Source organism: Bubalus kerabau, chromosome 2 (assembly GCF_029407905.1).
Source record: "Bubalus kerabau isolate K-KA32 ecotype Philippines breed swamp buffalo chromosome 2, PCC_UOA_SB_1v2, whole genome shotgun sequence".
In the NCBI taxonomy this organism is placed as follows: domain Eukaryota; kingdom Metazoa; phylum Chordata; class Mammalia; order Artiodactyla; family Bovidae; genus Bubalus; species Bubalus kerabau.
In genome coordinates, this window is record NC_073625.1 from 38,927,955 (window position 1) to 38,949,014 (window position 21,060).

The following is a 21,060-nucleotide window of genomic DNA, read 5'->3' on the forward strand; positions in this document are numbered from 1 at the left end:
TGTTGAAGCTAAAACTCCAATACTTTGGCCAACTGATTTAAAGACGTGACTCATTTGAAAAGACCCTGATGCTGGTAAAGATTGAAGGCAGGAGAAGAAGGGGATGACGGAGGATTAGATGGTTGGATGGCATCACTGACTCGATGGATGTGAGTCTGAGTGAACTCCGGGAGTTGGTGATGGACAGGGAGGCCTGGCGTGCTGTGGTTCATGGGGTCCCAAAGAGTTGGACATGACTGAGCGAGTGAACTGAACTGAACTGAACTAACTTTTAAGACAGAAATCTTGACATGAACTCAGTCATCTCAATTTTGACTCCACAAGAGTGGTTAGATTCAATCCCAGGGTCACAGAAGCTGTGGGTGTTAGTGTTGTCATTAAAATTCCCGCAGTTTCTTCACTGGACACAGTCATTTCTGACCCGGGGACATCTTGGCTGAAACCACAATTTGTGCTTCATGCATGAGCTGAAATTCTTCATTAAGTTCTGGAAGAAAAATCAAAGGTTTTTACAGAATAAATCACATGTTTAAAAAAAAAAAAAGAATGAAAGCATTTATTTAAAAAGAAAAAAAAACTGTCTTTAAAGAACTGTTTTTGAAAAACCTTGTTTCATTTTTGAAGACTGAGGAAGTTGATCTTTGATGTTAAAGGAGGAATAAGAAAAATGAGAAAACAGGGGAAATGCGTAAAAATAGGGTAATATTTGCATTGTGGTAACTGAGAAAGGAGTCTTCCCTGGTGGCTCAGCAGTAAAGAATCTGCCTGCAATGTTGGCTATCTGGGTTCAATCCCTGGGTCAGGACGATCCCTTGGAGAAGGAAATGGCTGCCCACTCCAATGTTCTTGCCTGGAGAATCCCATGGACAGAGGAGCCTGATGGGCTACAGTCCATAGGGTCACAAAGAGTCAAACATGACTAAAGTAAAAAAGCACACACACACACACAACTGAGAAAGATTTAGCAACATAAAAGATATCTGCCACTGGATAAACCCAGGACATGATTTTGACCTTGCCTGGCCAGTTTCCTCTTCTGTGAAGAGCAAGTTGGCTTAGATGGTCTCCAAATGTTCCAGCCATTGTGAGTCAATGCCATTCATTAAGAGCAGAATATAAGAAGCCTACACATCAAATCAAGGAGGTTAATGATAATTCCTACAGATCTATAGTTTTAGGACTGGAAAACTATCGAGAAGTAACCACAAAAAAATCTAAACGAATAAGAGTTCAATGTGGGCTAGTGACAAAATTATTACTCCTAATTCACAGCTTTGCTTATGCAGACAGTAGCCAATTGTAAAATATAGCCAAAGAAGGTGACTGAAAAAGCAAAACCATACAATATTTAAGAATCAAGTTACAAAAAAATACTCTGAAGGACCCAGAAAGGTTATACTAAAAGGAGGAAAACATGTAAAGGGAAATCTAGTTCTTAGACTCAATCACCCACATGTTATTTTTTTTCTTTAGTAAAACCTGTAATTTCAATGAAGAATCAGTCAATAAAGTGATAACATTGTGTTTAACTTGATGGAGTAATTTAAATGTTATTTGGTAATAGAGAATCACTGAGCCTAGCCATGCACTCTGAAAGAGACTGAAGAGGGAGATTTGATTATCTTGAACTCGAGGAGCTGTGTTATTAGTAGCTCAGATCACTTAGTGCTGCCTCCGGTAGAGACAAACAGAAGAGCAGAAGGAACAGAACCGTCTCTGACCAGGACTAGGTAGGTGCCAGGCAGGCTGTGTGGTTTAGGCGCTCTGATGGGTGTACAAAATGTGTCTCGCCCCCGTCCTCCCCCAGACGGCCTGCTGTACTTGGATCACCAGGGTGGCCCTGATCATTTTCAATTCCTTCCAGTCATGTATGAGCTTGTTTCTCTTCCATGCAAGACTAGGTTTCCTAAGAGGACAGAGATGTGAACTCAGACATCAGCCTTCCATATGAGACATGTGGGAGTGAGGGCATGTCTGTGGGCTCAGGAAATTCATAGTGCTGGATGGTGCAAGCAGCAGTTCTCAGGTCACTGCTGGGGACTTGTCTGTCATAGGTTTTCAGAAAAGCCTCCATTCCAGGACTGAAAGAATTAAGGATGAAACCAACCAGGAATACAGACAGAAGTAGATAAACATACTAATAAATATCTTTGAAGAAAACCAAATGTAATCTCTAAGGGTAGCTATAAATTTCATTTATTAGATGAGCAAGCACACAGCCAAAAGCAAGCCAGAAACAATTTTTGCAACACATACAATATAGGATTGCTGATAAGTCGCTTTAGTCGTGTCCAACTCTGTGCGACCTCATAGACAGCAGTGAACCAGTTGCCCCTGTCCCTGGGGGTCTCCAGGCAAGAACACTGGAGTGGGTTGCCATTTCCTTCTCCAATGCATGAAAAGTGAAAAGTGAAAGTGAAGTTGCCCAGTCATGTCTGACTCTTCGAGACCCCATGGACTGCAGCCTACCAGGCTCCTCTGTCCATGGGTTTCTCTAGGCAAGAGTACTGGAGTGCGGTGCCATTGCATTCTCTGAATATAGGATTAGGGACCTTAAATATACATGGGATTCTGAGAAGTCAGCAAGGAAAGATGAATAGAAAAATGGGTAAAGTGTAAGAGATAAAAATAACCATAAAACATTTAAAAAAATGTTCAACCTCAGAAACAATTTTTTTAATATATTAAAACAAAAAAGAAAATATCCCCTCATTCAATTTGGAAAAATTGAAAAACTTTTTAAAACCACTAGTAATGAGAATATTGACTGTCAAATATATTTTTTAACATTGTCATTAAGAGGAAATAATGGTACAACAGTTTCTAGCATGGGCAATTAGGAAAAACCCATTAAGACATGAAAAATGCATATTATATATATATATATATATAGAGAGAGAGAGAGAGAGAGAGAGATTCCACTTGTATGAATTTATACAAAAGTAAGTGTTGTATACATTTTTCAAGATATATATATATATGATCATACCAATTTATGAGGCAAATTCATTTGAACAGATATAAAATTTTTTCAAGATAATATTTAAGAGGTAAAAACACATTGGCATTGAGTGTGAAGTAAGATTCTATGTTTTAAAACAAAAATAAATATTTACACAATTTCATTTGCAAAGGAAAAGAGCTGAAATATTCTGAATTGTAGGTAGTAGTTATAACTGAAGGGTGGGCCTATGGGTTTTTAAAAAATCTTTCATTTTTGCACTTACTTATGACCTGAAATTTTGGGTGTTTTTAGTTGAAACTTTCTGATGTGTATTTTTTTTTATAATCAGAAAAACTATGATAGATTTAAATGAAAGTAAACATTAAAATTAAAATCCTAGAAATAATTGGGTATATTTCTCCACTAATTTTTAACCAATACAAACTCTTTCTTTCTTTAACGTGGATTTTCTAGGAAGGTTATAACCCACCACCATTCTGGATCTTCCTTTCAAGTAGCCCTGAAGATCCAATCAACTGGGCTCTAAATCTTTTCTAATGAACCTCTTCACCCGCAAGGGTCTGGCCTTACCCTCCTTTTGTGACAGCCGGACTCCCGCCCTACCACTGGCTTTGGATGCTCCAGCCTCTGCCTCACGGGGACGTCGCCTCCATAGATGTGGGCACAGGAGGGCCTCAACCCCAGGTGTGAGTGAACCCAAGGCGAGTGACAGCTGGGGCTCAGAGAGCAAGAAAGGATGGAGCAGTCACACTCCTTCTGCTGAGGCAGGCACGGGGCCCCGGGACAGGAGGTCGTGTCTGCTCTGGTCCTGGAGGCCCTGAGCTCCTTGGAATTCTGACTGTGTCCTTGATCCTTCCCACCAGGCCTTCTGGGACCTCCATTCAGGGACAATGAGGCTCCTTCATGTCTTCCTCATTGCTCTCTCAGTCCTCTTCCAGGTACTGCCCTGTAAATACCAGCCATCATGCCCTTTCCTATCATTACTTGGTTTTTCCTTCCCTGAGTCAACCATCATCAGAAAGTAAAGCATGATAGAGCTACTAGTAGGTCACTTCCACACCCAATTTAGGCATTGAGTGATTAGAGAATTCTTTCCAAAGCATGTTGTTGCGTCTTCATGACCTTAAACGTCTTGTTGGTGGTAACCTTCTCCCTCCTCCCAAATCCCTGGAATAATCTAGATGATTTGTGAACTAAATCAGTTGAATCACCTGGCTGGTATAACCCAGTATGAGACAAAGTTCCTTTATTCAGGCCCAGACTGGAGACCTCTTGCCACACATCACGGTGTGACGTTGAGTTCCACTGGACAAGGCTTCCATCTGATGAGGCTGTGAGAGCTGGGTGGGTTTTGCATGATGGGGAGGTGGGGTGACTGGTGAGGAACACAGGGCAGTGGTTACTGACCCTGCGGTTAACACCCAGGTGTTCCTGTGGCAGGAAGGGTTTGTGTGTGTGTGTGTATATATATATATATATATATATATTTTTTTTTTTTTTTTTCTTTCTTTCTTTTGGCTGTGCTGGGTCTTCGTTGCTGCGTGGGCTTTTCTCTAGTTTTGGAGAGCGCAGGCTACTCTCCAGTTGCAGGGCACAGGTTTCTTATTGCAGGGGCTTCTCGCTGTGGAGCCCAGACTCTGGAGTACAGGCTCACGGTGGTGTCTCAGGGGCTTAGTTGCTCCCACACGTGGGATCTTCTCAAACCAGGTTCATCAGCAACACTGACATCTTACATCAGAACAGAAGGTGAGGGATACGAGGGGGATGTTTGCTACTGGTGTTTAGCTGGGAAAGAAGGGGATCCCAGTCAGATGGTGAGACCCCCAGGTTTCCTCATGGGACTCCCATGAGGCTTCATATAAATGTCTTTTCCTTTTCTAGACAGCACTAGGGCGCTCAATTTTGAAAGACCCTGCCATCTTCAGGGTGGAATCTGCCTGAAGCAAGGGACGCCGAGCTGTGAGCCCTTCAGAGGACCCTGCCGGGCATCCACCATTTGCTGCAAAATAAAGTGGAGCTGACGTAAGCAGCCTAGCTGAGGAACCTGGCGGGAGACCCTGAGCAGGTCTCCTCTTGTGCAAATAAATGCAGAAAGTTCTCACATCTACACAATTGAATGTTTTATCATTGGGACTGATGTTGTTTTCTATGGCAGGGTAGGCAGTGGGAGGGAGACAGTTATTATGCTTTAAATTCTTGCCTGGAAAATTCCATGGACAGAGGAACCTGACAGGCTACAGTCCATGGGGTTGCAAAGAGTTTGGCAGGACTGAGCGACTGAACACAAATGTTGCAACAGTGTTTTCATTCACAGAGCAAATGTGACCCTTAAGCCACTTTGGCCCGAGGCTGGAGTCCTGAGAGAGGTGCGGTCATTCGGTGTCTTCCTTGTTCACTGTCTTGTCCAAGGCGTGGCCCCGTCTGTAGTTTGCTGAGTAGGCCGCCTCTCCATACAGGTGTCACTCTCCTCCCTCTGGGGAGGGAGCAGGCCTTGACAGGACCACAGCTCTCTGCAGTTCACAGAGCAGGTTTAGGGTGGGAGGTCGGAGACAGGATGCAAGGTGCCCAGGAAGCGGGGGACAAAGAGGAAGGACAAGAGACACGAGCATTCTTCCAAAACCTGAACAATCTCACAGGAAAGAAAGAGTGTGACTGGCATTGTGGTGGTGTGACGAGGACCAGTTCTATAACTGGGTCCCAATCAGTGATGAGTGGGCTCCCTGGTGGCTCAGATGGTACAGGATCGGCCTGCTATGCAGATTTCTGGGTTGGACAGAACCCCTGGAGGAGGAGACAGCAATCCATTCTAGTATTCTTGCCTAGGAAATCCCATGGACAGAGGAGCCTGGTGGGCTACACAGTTCATGGGGTTGGGAAGAGTCAGACACCACTGAGCAACTAACACTTTCACTTGACTTTCAATCATGAATAATTAAAGAAAATTCAGAACAGGTTAGCAGATGAACAACCAGTGTACTGTTTCTGGCTTCTTTGTTTTACCTCAGGTTTTATTTTTTTTCAATTCCTCAGCCAAAGTCACATATTTCAAGCCTCAGCACCATCATAAATTATAATGAAAGTCACTGCGTTCTTCTTTCTAAAAATTATCCTGCTTATTCTTGCAAGTTTTCCCTTTACAGGGTATTTTAAAATCAACTTGGTCAATATAAAAATATTTTTAAATCGTAATTTTTAGATTGTTACTAGGGTATGGAAAGTCGTGAGCCAATTTATCATTCTTTTAAAATGTATAATAATTTTCACTTGATTCTAATACTTAATCCTTGAAGAAGGAGACCCGTAGAACATTGTGCAGTAATAAAGAATTCAGTATCTAGAGTCAGATTCCTGATTCCAGCTTTAATTTCACCACATACAAACTCAAACACCACACTGAATATCTCTAGTCTTATTTTTTCCCCATGGATACTATTAGGGATGATATTAGTATTGGTATAATGTAAGACTAGTTTACTTCTGGTTGTAGGAAGGCCATCATAATCACCTTCAATACGCTTCACTTGGTGGGTTCTGATTAATTGCATAAATGTAGGATGAGTAATCAGCCATCATCTTGAGATGAGAGGGAAAATACAAGAATTCTTGAGTCAGTCACTCTGAAGACATTTGTTACAGAAAAATGCTTCATTCAGAATAAGGGGGATCATTTCTTATGAGAAGCCCAAGATTTTCTAGGTGAGAAAGGAAACAAAATCCAACACTCAACCTCAGAGACTCTAAGTTAGGGACGGCTTAGCCAAAGCCCAGGAAAAGAGGAGAGAAACAGCAGGTTAAGGAAAACCAAGAGGAGGGTGCCTGGATGTCTGTTAGCATCACTGATGCCATCTTGGGCTCGTGCAGCTCCCGCCGTCCTTCTGCTGACCTTGCCTGGAACTGGCCTGTGCCGTGAATCACGTCTCTCATCAGGGTCTTGTAGTTAATAGATATTGTTTAATAACCATTAGAACCAGGCAGCCTCTATGCTCTGTTAGTCCCCAAACAGTGAGGATAACCTTCCCTGATATATTCCCATGTGACTAGTTACCCTTTCACAAATCTTAGGAAAATAGATTCCTATTTCCAAGCCCATACCAGCATACACCAGGTTAGCAACAAAATAGCCCCAGGGGCTCCTCAGAGGGAGGCTTGGAGTCCTGCTCTGTGAGTAAGTAAGGTGCTCCCCCCACCTTGGTTATAAAAACGGACGTATTGATTATACCCAGCAGCCTCCTCATTTTTTTGGTCTCAAGATGCCATCTCAGTTTGGTGAGCTGTTTTCATTCCTTCTGTCCTTCATCAGGGACGCTAAGCCCCTGTCCCAAACTTGTTTTGATTCAGGCTTTGGCCAAGGAGCAAAGCCCTTGGACTTTCACTTACCCTAGAACAATGCTGTGTTTTATAGCACAAGAGTCAAGATCATGAGGCTTTATGGGTCATTAGACATCACCATGGCCTGGACAGGGCCCTGAATCAGCAGGGTCATTCCTAGAGCACAGATAAAGCCCATTGTCAGATGCAGGGGGACCGTCTTCTGTACAAACTGAGCCAAGTGACATGCTACAATAGATCGAAGACACCTCTCGGCATCTGAAGAGAAGTGAGTCCTAAACCCTGTGATAGTTTTCCTTCTTGAAGTCCCATTCGGTTAAGTGCAAGAGTGACTATCGGAAAAAGAAAAGATTGTATCTTGACTGTATTTGTGCCTGAGTTGAAGTAGTGGATGGTACTAACTCCATGAATGTAAAGGGGAAAAACCTCATCTGAACTATTTACAGGTTCCCATAAAGTAAGTGCTCCATCAATTTTAATCATTCTTTTAGATTTTTATTTTTTTGATGTGGACCGTTTTCAAATCTTTATTGAATTTGCTACCCTATTACTTCTGCTTTATGTTTTGTCTTTCTGACCACAAGGCATGTGGGATCTTGGCTCCCCTGTCAAGGTTGGAACCCACATCACCTGCACTGGAAGGTCAAGTCTTAACCACTGGACTGCCAGGGACATCCCATCTATTCATTCTTTTCTTTTTTTCCCATCTATTCATTCTTATTTTTACTGTCATCATCATTGTTGTTCTCTTCTCGTCCTGCACCCATTAAGAGCTAACAAAAGAAACCCCTCCAGCTTTGCCAGGAACATTGTTAATCATTGCTCCCATTTATGTCATGGGCTTTCGAAGTCCAGCAAATATTTTAGTTAGTACTCAGATCAGAATTGAACACTGTCTTCCACATGCAGTCGCCCTGATTGGACCTATAAAAGAAGCTTTGGGTTGCTTTTTATTCAACCCACTGAAGTGCTGTTTGTTTTCTCCTTTCCAGGAACTTGCAAGGAGTCTCTTCTGAACCAGCCTTGAAGCTGTCTTACCTCCTCATCTTTGTTGTCTTCTTTTCTCAAGTGATACCAGGTAAATGGTCTCTGGCATTTCCCTGTCACGTCTGAGTTGAATTTCATTTCTCCAACCTGCTCCACTTTCAGAGAGTTACCCTGGTGTCCCCAAAGCAGCTCAGGGATGCTAATCTGGGAAGAGAAGAAAAGGGAAGTTTCCCAGCCGGGTTTGCCAAAGGCCATCTGGCCTGGAGGCATAGAGAAGAAACCCTGAAATCAATGGGAAAGAATGGAAACAAACTATCATCTGCTTTCTTTAAAGTCCAATATGATGACATAGTCATAACATACATAGTCTCCTTTTTTAAACCTTCCACCTACTGACGTGTGTCTGAGCTGATAGCAGTACCTAAAGTTTACCATTTGCCTCATTCCAGAGGCATTTTGTTCCTGGCTGCCGAGCACGAAAAAAGAGGAAGCTTAGAGGTATTTTTTAGGAGATAATTCATATAGGTAGAACCATGACATTTTGGGAAAAAACACAGATGTATATTCTGCCCCATATCTTGAGCAAGCAGTGGCAGGGATGAGAAAAGAAGGGGAGGCGGGGGTCTGAGCCTCTGTGTGATTTCTCCTCGCATCACAGAAGTGCTGACTGTCACAGGACAGCTCAGAGGGCAGTAAGATCACTTGGATGTGTGGGAGGAGAGTGGCTGGTGTGGCCGAGAGGGGCTGGAGGGTCCCTGAGAGCCGGCGCCTCACCTCCTGCAGGGAGTCTTGTCTTTTGCCGCCATGTTGTGCTTGGTGCCCAGCACCCTTCGTCCTCTGTCTCCCCTCACTCACTTCCTCCCATCATCACATCACACCATGTGGTCGCTCAGTCATGTCCAACTCTTTGTGACCTCATGGTCTGGTCAGGCTCCTCTGTCCATGGGGTTCTCCAGGCAAGAATAATGAAGTGGGTAGCCATGCCCTCCTCCCTGGGATCTTCCTGATGCAGGGATCTATCCCAGATCTCCCACATTGCAGGCAGATTCTGGACCACCTGAGCCACCTAATGTAAATACACTCATCTGACCAATCATTCCTTTCCTAAGTCTCACTGCCCAGGGCTCCTTGTGCTTCCCAGGGTGTTAGCTCACAAAACCTGACAGATAATGAGCTAAGTGAGCAGGGGCTGGATGGATGCAGTAGCTCCCCCGATGCCCACCCCCAGACCCTGTCCTTTGTCTGCTTCTGGTCTATAAGCCACTGTGTGCTCTGGGCCCACTGGGCACAGTCATCCATTCTGTGGCCTCACTCAGATGAGTGACCCCAAGTCAGTTTCCTCACTGGGCTAACTGTCAGAGAGAAGGGGGCATAGATTCCCTTCCTCCACTGGGCTCTGAGGGGATGTCCTGGGTAAGAATGAAGACAGAGCCGCAGAACTCCTCATGTGAGATTCTCGGCACAGTGCTAGGGCATCTGTTGGTCCCAGCGATGGGCGGTCCAGAGGTCAGTGTTCCTGGGTCACAGCTGCCATGATGAAGCCCATCGTGGCATGGGTAGGCATCAGGACAGCCTCCACGATGTGGCACGTAGCTGCAGGTGCAAGGAACCATGATGAGCAAGCTCTCTGCTGGGAGCCAAGTTCTAGCACGTTCCCTCCAGCCTGTGGGTACAATGAGCAGTTCCAGAAAGTGGAAACAAGGTTGACGTCCCTGAGTGCGCAGAGTGGGGAGTGTGACCCTGCCACCAGCCCTGGCATTGGCCTCAAAGGGCATCGATCCCCCAGGCCAAAGCCAATGAGAGCCAGACCTCTGACCACTCAACCTGGGCTCCAAAGCTGGTGACCTCTACTAATGCCCCAGAGTGGACAGGCTGGACTTAGAGGGTCCTTGGGGGGGGGCCTTGTTTATCTCCCCCACATCCTAAGAGGCAGGAAAAACAATCTTTTTGTTTGTTTGTTTTTAAATTTTTGGCCGCACTTGGTCTTTGCTCCTGAGCCCGAGCTTTCTCTAGTTGCGGTGACTGGGGGCTCCTCTCTACTTGTGGTCCTCAGGCTTCTCATTGCCATGGCTTCCCTTGTTGCGAGTCCTGGACTCGAGATCTCAGGCTCAGCCATTTGGCACATGGGGTTAGGTGCCCCGAGGCATGTGGGATCTTCCAAGACCAGGGATCAAACCCATGTCCCCTCGCTGGCAGGTGGACTCGCAGCCACTGGACCACCAGAGAAGTCCCAAACCAACCTTAGTCCTGGTTTGGAGCCAGGCAGGCTATTCCTTTTCTCTTTTAGAAACCTCTCTCCCCTCAGCTGGTGCCCTGATCATTCTAGGTCCTTGGCTTCGGGGTCTTAATGTTTAGATCTTTAATCTTAATTGTAAGACTTTTCTGAGAAACCCTGAAAGCAGGGGTATGTTCTTAGCCTGGGAATGGTGAGTGACCTTCAGAGTATTGCTGACACTCTTCAACTGCGTGGGGCATATGTGTGAGTATGTTCGCAGATTTTAGTAAGAATCTGAGGGCTGTGGTACCATCTTATCTTCAGTGGGTGGGATCCCTTGCCAAGAAGATGAAAACACAAACTAACAAAATTTTAATGTGCTGTTTCCAAAAGACATCTGATAACCCCACAATGGCGCATTTCAGAGGGCACAATAACAGGCTGTAAATGTCAGCCCAAGAGAGCTGTTTACAGTCTCTGATCCTAGTTTCCAAATTACAGCGTAAAATTTCTATTCACACCAAATTTGAAATTCAGCCTTTCTCCTACTGAACAAGCAAGTATAATGGAAGGGACAAAGTGAGGGAAAAGAGGTGCATAAGACAGAATACTTTCCTGGCAGTGTATTTTGGGGATTCCTGGTTGAACTGAATTATTTCTTCCCCCGGATCGTGATCTCAAGACTTTCTTCCAAAAACAGACGTTTTTGTTCTTTCTTTAGGTTGTAGAATGCTTAATTTGTGTGACTCTCACACAAGTGTGTGCCTGGGAAGAAAATAAATTGCCTTCATCACATTGTAAACTCTTCTGCTGTATGATGGACTCATGTTTGATGGAACTTCCTGAATAAAGTGAACTGAGGAATTCACATTTAATGGATAATCCCTGAATTGCATTGGAAAGCTGAAGCTTCATTCTATCGTTTTCTTTATTTATCGACCATTCTGTCAACATTTATTGAACACCTACTGTGTGCTAGAAACTGTACTGGTAGCTGAGGCCATGGAACCAAAGTCTCTTCTCTTACTCAAGTTGGGTGAATGAAGGATGTCTTCCCAGTGAAGGCCATGTGTGAGCTGAGACTATAAAAAGCGAGTACAAATCAGGCAGGGAAATTCTGAGGACAAGTAGCTTAAGTGTGTTTCAGTGTTAGGAGAACACAATACGGCAGAAAGACGACTGACACTGTGTCAGGGGTTAGTTTGAGAACCAGGCTGATGAAACTCGAAAAAGTATTGCCAACAGGTGAAGGACCTGAGACACTAGAGAATTTGTCTTTCATCCTTTTAACAGAGAAACACTGAGAAATTTACATGGAGGTGTGACGAGGGATGGAAACATGGAGAGACTGGAAATTCAGAGGCCACTGAGATTATCAGCAGCGACCACAGCTGCTTCAGAAAGCAGTTTGCTGCCTCTTGTGAAGTTAAGCACATGTTGACCATGTGGAAACCCATATGCCAATGGAAACACAGACGTCCTTCCACAAAGGGACACAAAACCTCGGTGACTTTTCATACTATAACACCCACACACACACACACACACTCAAAGATCTTTCCCCCAGTCCATACATTTGTAGACATATATGAACAGGTTGGCTTTCATGGGGCTCAGTGCTAAAGATTCTGGCTGCCAATGCAGGAGACACAGGAGATGTGGGCTTGATCCCTGGGTCAGAAACATCTCATGAAAAAGGAAAGGACATCCCAGTCCAGTATCCTTGCCTGGAAAATCGCACAGACTCAGTCCATGGGGTCACAGAAGAATCAGACATGATTTAGCAAATAAACCCCACCACCAGCAAAATTAGGTTGTGGAGAACATCCATTTTAACAGTCACAGGAGCAGAGACGGAGACCTAGGAAAGGCAAGGCCTGTCCAGAGTTAATCAGCTAACGAGTGGTGTGGCCAGACTTCCAACTGAAATCTTCCCATCCAGTTCATGACCTCATACACTTAGAAATACCCTACAGGACCCGAATGAGCAGTGTCTCTTTTTAAACAGGACTCAGCTGTAGGGAGTGTCTTGTGCTGCTGAGGATGCTCCGATGCTGAAACTAGACTCTACAGCAGTGTTTCTTCCGACTCTTGCATTCTCCAGGCAGGATGACACACCGGGGGTGTTCTGATACTTGCAGGCACCACCCATTTTCTCACAATCAAGGTTTTTCTTTTTTGCTTTCCCTATCAAGGAAGGGGAGGTGAAAAAGAAACAAATAAATAAGACATGTGTAACTAAAGCTACCAGAATTCATCTTATACAGCAAGGAACTCCACATTACAGTCCACAGGGACACAACTGGCACTCTCCTTAGTTTGGTGTGACCTACAAGCTTGGAATGTTTTTCCACACTAGTTTAAAATTATAGTAAGAACTGAGATCAGATCAGATCAGTTGCTCAGTCTTGTCCGACTCTTTGCAACCTCATGAATCGCAGCACACCAGGCCTCCCTGTCCATCACCAACTCCTGGAGTTCACTCAGACTCACGCCCATCGAGTCAGTGATGCCATCCAGCCATCTCATCCTCTATCGTCCCCCTCTCCCGCTGCCCCCAATCCCTCCCAGCATCAGTGTCTTTTCCAATGAGTCAACTCTTCGCATGAGGTGGCCAAAGTACTGGAGTTTCAGCCTTAGCATCATTCCTTCCAAAGAAATCCCAGGGCTGATCTCCTTTAGAATGGACTGGTTGGATCTCCTTGCAGTCCTAGGGACTCTCAAGCATCTTCTCCAGCACCACAATTCAAAAGCATCAATTCTTCGGTGCTCAGTCTTTTTCACAGTCCAACTCTCACATCCATACATGACAACTGGAAAAACCATAGCCTTGACTAGATGGACCTTTGTTGGCAAAGTAATGTCTCTGCTTTTGAATATGCTATGTAGGTTGGTCATAACTTTCCTTCCATGGAGTAAGACTCTTTTAATTTCATGGCTGTGGTCACCATCTGCAGTGATTTTGGAGCCCAGAAAAATAAAGTCTGACACTGTTTCCAATGTTTTCCCATCTATTTCCCATGAAGTGGTGGGACTGGATGCCATGATCTTCGTTTTCTGAATGTTGAGCTTTAAGCCAACTTTTTCACTCTCCACTTTCACTGTCATCAAGAAGCTTTTTAGTTCCTCTTCACTTTCTGCCATAAGGGTGGTGTCATCTGCATATCTGAGGTTATTGATATTTCTCCCGGCAATCTTGATTCCAGCTTGTGTTTCTTCCAGTCCAGCATTTCTCATGATGTACTCTGCATATAAGTTAAATAAACAGGGTGACAATGTACAGCCTTGAACTCCTTTTCCTATTTGGAACCAGTCTGTTGTCCCATGTCCAGTTCTACCTGTTGCTTCCTGACCTGCGGATTGTTCTCTAGGAAGGTGATCATGCTCATTGATTTAAACAGTGTCTATGGGGCTTCTCTCTGGAGAAGGCAGTGGCACCCCACTCCAGTACTCTTGCCTGGAAAACCCCATGGATGGAGGAGCCTGGTAGGCTGTAGTCCATGGGGTCGCTAAGAGTCGGACATGACTGAGTTACTTCACTTTCACTTTTCACTTTCATGCATTGGAGAAGGAAATGGCAACCCACTCCAGTGTTCTTGCCTGGAGAATCCCAGGGACGGGGGAGCCTGGTGGGCTTCCGTCTATGGGGTCGCACAGAGTCGGACACGACTGAAGCGACTTAACAGCAGCAGCAGCATGGGGCTTCCCTCAGGCTTCCCTGATGGCTAAGCTGGTAAGGAATCCGCATACCAATTGAGGAGACAAGGAGATGCAGGTTCGATCCCTGGGTGAGAAAGATTCCTTGGAGAAGGGAATGGCGACACACTCCGGTATCCTTGCCTGGAGTATCCCATGGACAGAGGAGCCTGGTGGGAGACAGTCCATGGGGTCACAAAGAGTCGACCATAACCCAGTGACTACACAACTGGACCTGCTTGGTTAATGAATTCTGAGCGGAACTGACGTTTCCCTTCAGGGATGGGGACCTTAATCGTCAGCACGAGAGTCCTGAGAGCACTTTGCTCTGACACAGGACCAGCCGCAACCATGGTGGTGGCTGCTTCTCGGGGGTGGGGGGTCTGATCAGAGCACCCAGGCCCTCCCGGGTTGGTGTCATTTGAGCAAGAATTCCCTTTGGCTCCTGGAAGATGCTAATCTGGAGGCGCTGTCACCACAGCACCGCCTGGAGCATGCTGTCACCTGAGGAGGGCTGCAGGGAAAAAGCAGGACACCCAGTTTAGCTTGGATTGCAGGTGAGCAACACATAGCCTTGTAGGATAAGTATGTCCCGAGTGATGCACAGATCACACTTGAGCTAAAGTATTTGTTGATTTCATGTAATTCAGTAAGTACATTAGTTTTCTGGGATTGTTGAATATTTAATAAAACAAGGTCTTTGGGGTCAAACCCACTTGGGCTTGAGTTCAAGTGCTCCCTACATTCAATCTGCACTTCTTTGAACAAATTACTTCATTTCTTAATCCCATCGTGCAAAATGGCCTACCGCATAAATATTGCTATGAGGAATATATTTGGGATAAGACATTAAAAGTTTCATTGTTTTAGTTCAGGAGGAAGTTCAGTTCAGTTCAGGTGCTCAGTCGTGTGTGACTCTTTGTGACCCCATGAATCTCAGCACGCCAGCCCTCCTTGTCCATCACCAACTCCCAGAGTTCACTCAAACTCATGTCCATCCAGTCAGTGATGCCATCCAGCCCTCTCATCCTCTGTTGTCCCCTTCTCCCTCTGCCCCCAATACCTCCCAGCTTCAAGGTCTTTTCCAATGAGTCAAAGCTTCGCATGAGGTCGCCAAAATATTGGAACTTTAGGTTCAGCATCAGTCTTTCCAATGAACACCCTGGACGGATCTCCTTTTGGATGGACTGGTTGGATCTCCTTGCAGTTCAATGGACTATTAAGAGTCTTCTCCAACACCGAAGTTGTAAAGCCTCAATTTTTCAGCACTCAGCTTTCTTCACAGTCCAACTCGTAACCCATACATGACCACTGGAAAAACTATAGCCTTCACTACACGGAGCTTTGTTGGCAAAGTAATACCTCTACTTTTCAATATAATATCTAGGTTGGTCCTAACTTTCCTTCCAAGGAATAAGCGTCTTTTAATTTCATGGCTGCAGCCACCATCTGCAGTGATTTTGGAGCCCCAAAAACAAAGTCTGGCACTGTTTCCACTGTTTCCCCATCTATTTGCCATGAAGTGATGGGGCCAGATACCATGATCTTAGTTTTCTGAATGTTGATGTTCAAGCCAACTTATCCACTCTCCTCGTTCAATTTCATCAACAGGCTTTTTAGTTCCTCTTCACTTTCTGCCATAAGGATCATGTCATCTGCATATCTGAGGTTATTGATATTTCTCCGGGCAATCTTGATTCCAGCTTGTGCTTCTTCCAGTCCAGTATTTCTCATGATATACCCTGCATATAAGTTAAATAAGAAGGGTGACATTACACAGCCTTGACATACTCTTTTTCCTATTTGGTACCATTCTGTTGTTCCATGTCCATTTCTAACTGTTGCTTCCATGGCTGCATACAGGTTTCTCAAGAGGCTGGTCACGTGGTCTGGTATTCCCATCTCTTTCAGAATTTTCCACTGTTTATTGTGATCCACACAGTCAAAGGCTTTGGCATAGTCAAAAAAGCAGACATAGATGTTTTTCTGGAACTCTTTTGCTTTTACCATGATCCAGGAGATGTTGGCAATTTGATCTCTGGTTCCTCTGACTTTTCTAAACCAGCTTGACCATGTGTAAGTTCACGGTTCGTGTACTGCTGGAGCCTGGTTTGGAGAATTTTGAGCATTACTTTACTGGCGTTTGAGATGAGTGCAATTGTTTGTTCATTTGAGCATTCTTTGGCATTGCCTTTCTTTGGGATTGGAAGTGGTCAACATGATTTACTATTATTATTAGTGTTACTGTTAGTCACATGGAAATGATGTATGGCATAAAGTCCCCTGTAAATGTTTTCTATTCCCATTACACTTTATGGGTTTACCACCAACTAGTTAAGGCCAATCATGGGAGGCTATTTTTCACTTCTCTAAGCTTCTCCTTCATTATTTGTAATATGGAGCATGTCACATATGCTATGCTTCTGTCAGATTTTATATTATTCCGTTTAGCACATCACTGGATGATGACTCAACTTGAATAAACTTCTGTACTCCAGTCTCCAAGGTCATGCACCATATCACCCGACCAGTTGCATCTGCCACTTAACCCGATGTTGTCTGGATAAGACACACAAGTAAGAGGAAGAGAAGGTACAGTAGCTTTATGATGGGAAAGGATTTATCGGAATTCCAAGTAGAACCAATATCTGGTGCCTCACCTGAATCGTGGCAGGCGATCTGTGCGAGAGTTTGAAAACTTCAGCTGGAAAGAAAGTGCTTTTATCCTAGCAGAGGTGTTCAGCTGGGCCTGGGCCTAATTTGAGGATGTTTCATGTATGGACACATGGTCCATGTTTTTGTCTCTCGTAAAGGAAGAGGGTTGCAGGAAGTCAGGGTTTCCACTTTGGTTCTCACTTCTGCTTATGGCTCTGAGGTTTGGAGCATTTTTTGGAGAAAAATCATTGAGCATTGAATTCTATTAGAGAATTATTCATTTCTTTTTTTCACCTTTATTTCATGTCTATTCATCTGTCCATTTCTCCTTTCAGAATAAACACCCTCAATCCATGGGTCACAAAGAGTTGGACACGACTGATTGACTGAACAATAACAACATAACACACATACACCTTTTACAATCAAAAAGGAATTTTGGAAATTTAAATGATCTTTTTTCACTCTCAACATTAGTTGTTTTTTTTTTTTTGCTACCATTTACAGAGAGAATTGATCCATCTTAAGCAACCTCTTGCATAGACCACAATCAGGTGAGCCTTTGCGGGGTAGAGTATTTCTTAATACCGGTATTCTTTCATCAATGTATTCTTTAGTGCAAAGCATCAAAGGATACCAGTTAAGGGGCTTCCCAGTTGGCCCTAGTGACAAAGAGCCCAGCTGCCAATGCAGGAGATGCAGTTTTGATCCCTGGGTCGGGAAGATCCCCTGGAGAACGGAATGGCATCCCACTCTGGTATCCTTGCCTGGAGTATCCCATGGACAGGTTGGCAACAGTCCATGGGGTCACAAAGAGTTTGACGTAACTCAAGTGACTTAGTACACACGCATACCAGGTAAATCATTGATATTTTTTGCATGTCTTCCTTCTCTCCACTTGGTTTTCCTTTACAGTGTTCCTATCTGTCTTTTTCTTCTTATGCAAGTCTCAAAATTAACAAGTCTTATTTTATTATCTTACAGTCTCAGCACCTAGAACAGTTCCTGGCATAGAGCAGGTAGTCAAACATTTGTTTCTATGAATAGGTACTAGTGTGAAGAGTCAACATATAGGTGAATAAATAAATGGATGAATGGAGAGAATGAGGGAGGGAAGCAGAAAAGAAAGGAAGGCTTGATCTTAATCCTTAGGGTTTTGAAGGTCTGTAGAGAGCCCATTAAGTTGCCTTATCCTAAAGTGTTCCTGAGTACAAGCACCCACTCACCCATTCCCAATATAACAGGTCAAAGCAGGTCATAATACGTCATGGTCTTTAGCCTTCACTCACGACCTCTCTTCCATCTTATCTGAAGTATATGTTCTGACGTTTTTCTCTCTGTCCTGAGGCAACTTAGCAATAAAATGTTTTCACTTTTAATCTTTTGATCAGCATTTGAATCTTTCACTAAGTGGAGATCTATTTTAGTTTAGTGACATCAACCTAAAAACAGAGCAAGTGTTTGTAGGAAGCTGTTTAAATAAGTCTTACTTAATTCTACAGAATAGCTGTGAGGGTTTTATTTCCTTGGCCCCAGCAACAGTACTTTTACAATAATAGAAAGAAAGTATAGACTACAGGCAATTGGCCGCCTTTCTCTCTTATACTTTTATACCAAAAGTGATCCTTTACCCTGACTCCCTAATTGTTATGCATCTATTCCCACCCCTTCTTCACTATAGATGTCTCTCTCTCTCTCCTGGAAACCTACCTTGCAGATGGCTCCTCGGCCCTTCTCAGGTGGATTGTGGCAGAGACACCTGGGAGCCCCTGTCCATGGCTACACAATTAGAGGCCAGGTCAAAAAAGGGCAGAGGAGGGGGTGAGTGAGGTCACACAGGATGCCTCCTGATCCCTGTTGGCAGAAGTCATCCTGGCGGAGAGGTGGGGAACCAGCCAGACTCGATGGCATTGTTGCCACCAAAATCTTGGTTTTCTCTGCCCACTGGAGCCAAATAAAATTTGCAGAGACAGAGTTTGGGGCAAACAGAAAGATGGCTTTAAACATTAAGCCGGCAGAAGGGAGAACACAATAGGTTCCTTCCTCAAGGAGCCTGTCTCCCCTCCATTGGGAATCCAGGGGATCAAACAGTCGGGGCTCACAGTCAGGGTTTGGAGATATGGAACAAAAGGTGTAGGGGTCCTGAATTCTCTCTTTTTGCACTGTTTGGAAACAGACACTAGGCCAGTATCAGGTAGATAGGTATTTGGGTCTGGCAGTTGGTCCCGGTGCTTGGGTCCATTGTCCTTTGGGGATTTCATGGTGACTTTCTTCCTGTAATACAAAAGGGGGAAAGCAAACCACTAGGGGTGGTTTCCAAAGAGAGTGCACCATAAAGTTAAGCATCAACATGAGGTTAAAATAGAGCAAAGAGAGGTACCAAACTACAAGGGGAGGTTTATGATGCCATTAAGTTAAGTTCAGGACGTGGCTAGAATAAGTTAAAGAATCATAGTTGCAGAGTGTGGCTCCTGCAGAGTTAGAGGGCAACAGGTACAGATGTATTTGCATAATAGTTTAGCCTTCTGAAAAGAAGAAACTTAGTTATCAATGCAGACTGTTGATTGTCAGCAAAGTAATGCTCAAAATCCTCCAAGCTAGGCTTCAACAGTACATGAACTGAGAGCTTCCATATGTGCAAGCTAGATTGAAAAAAGGCAGGGGAACCAGAGATCAAATTGCTAACATCTGTTGGACCATAGAAAAAGCAAGACATTTCCAGAAAACATCTACTTCTGCTTCATTGACTATGCTAAAGCCTTTGACTGTGTGGATCACAATAAACTGTGGAAAATTCTGAAGGAGATGGACCACCTGACCTGCTTCCTGTAAAACCTGTATGCAGCTCAAGAAGCAACACTTAGAACCAGACATGGAAAAACACATTGGTTCCAACTGGGAAAGTAGTAAGTCAAGGCTGTATATTGTCACCCTGCTTATTTAACTTCTGTGCAGAGTTCATCATGTGAAATGCCAGGCTGGTTGAAACACAAGCTGGATCGGGATTGCTGGGAGAAATATCAATAACCTCATATTGTTGATGATACCACCCTTATGGCAGAAATTGAAGAGGAACTAAAGAGCCTGTTGATGAAGGTGAAAGTGGAGAGTGGAAAAAGCTGACTTAAAATTTGACATTCAAAAAACTAAGATCATGGCAACTGATACCATCATTTCATGGCAAATAGATGAGGAAACAGTGGAAGCAATAGATGACTTTATTTTTAGGCTCCAAAATCACTGCAGATGGTGATTGCAGCCATGAAATTAAAAGACACTTGCTCCTTATAAGAAAAGTTATGACCAACCTAGACAACTTATTAAAAAGCAGAGACATTAGTTTGCCAACAAAGGTCCATCTAGTCAAAGCTATGGTTTTTCCAGTAGTCATGTATGGTTGTGAGAGTTGGACTATAAAGAAAGCTGAGCACTGAAGGATTGATGCCATTGAACTGTGGTGTTGGAGAAGACTCTTGTGAGTCCCTTAGACTGCAAAAAGATCCAACCAGTCCATCCTAAAGGAAATCAGTCCTGAATATTCATTGGAAGGACTGATGCTGAAGCTGAAACTCCAATACTTCGGCCACCTTCTGGGAAGAAGTAACTCATTTGAAAAGACCCTGATGCTGGGAAAGATTGAAGGTGGGGGGAGAAGAGGATGACAGAGGATGAGATGGTTGGATGGCATCACTGACTTGATGGACATGAGTTTGAGTAATCTCCGGGAGTTATTGATGGACAGGGAGGCCTGACATGCTGAGTCTTGGGGTCACAAAGAGTCAGATATGACTGGGCAACTGAACTGAACTGTAGCATATGAGATCTTAGTTCCCTGGCTAGGGATTGAACCCATGCCCCTTGCATTGGCAGCTGGAGTTTTAACCACTGGACCACCAGGGAAGTTCCTGCTTTTAGTTTTTGTAGCTGCACTAGACGGGGGCAAGATGTAGAGACAGTTTGGGTCTCACCCCTGAGTAATCATGAGAAGAGACCCAGGACCCAGGTGGAAAGGCTGGCCTTGGACCAGAGCATGAGCCCATTTGGCTCAAGAGTCACATGGGAAAGCCATCATCTTCCCTGTGCTTGAATAACATGAGCATTCCTCCAATGCAGGAGTGCAACATGACACCCAGAAATGTTATGGCAATAAAACATCAACAGATACAAGAATGCAACTTAAAATTAAGTAGAAATTAAAAACTGAAATCCCAAC

At 44.2% G+C, this 21,060-nt stretch overlaps 1 pseudogene; it reads right to left on the bottom strand.

Annotated features, from left to right (window-relative positions):
• Positions 1-12,149: 12,149 nt before the first annotated feature.
• LOC129644395 (beta-defensin 33-like) lies at positions 12,150-18,106 on the bottom strand (annotated as a pseudogene).
• Positions 18,107-21,060: the final 2,954 nt, after the last annotated feature.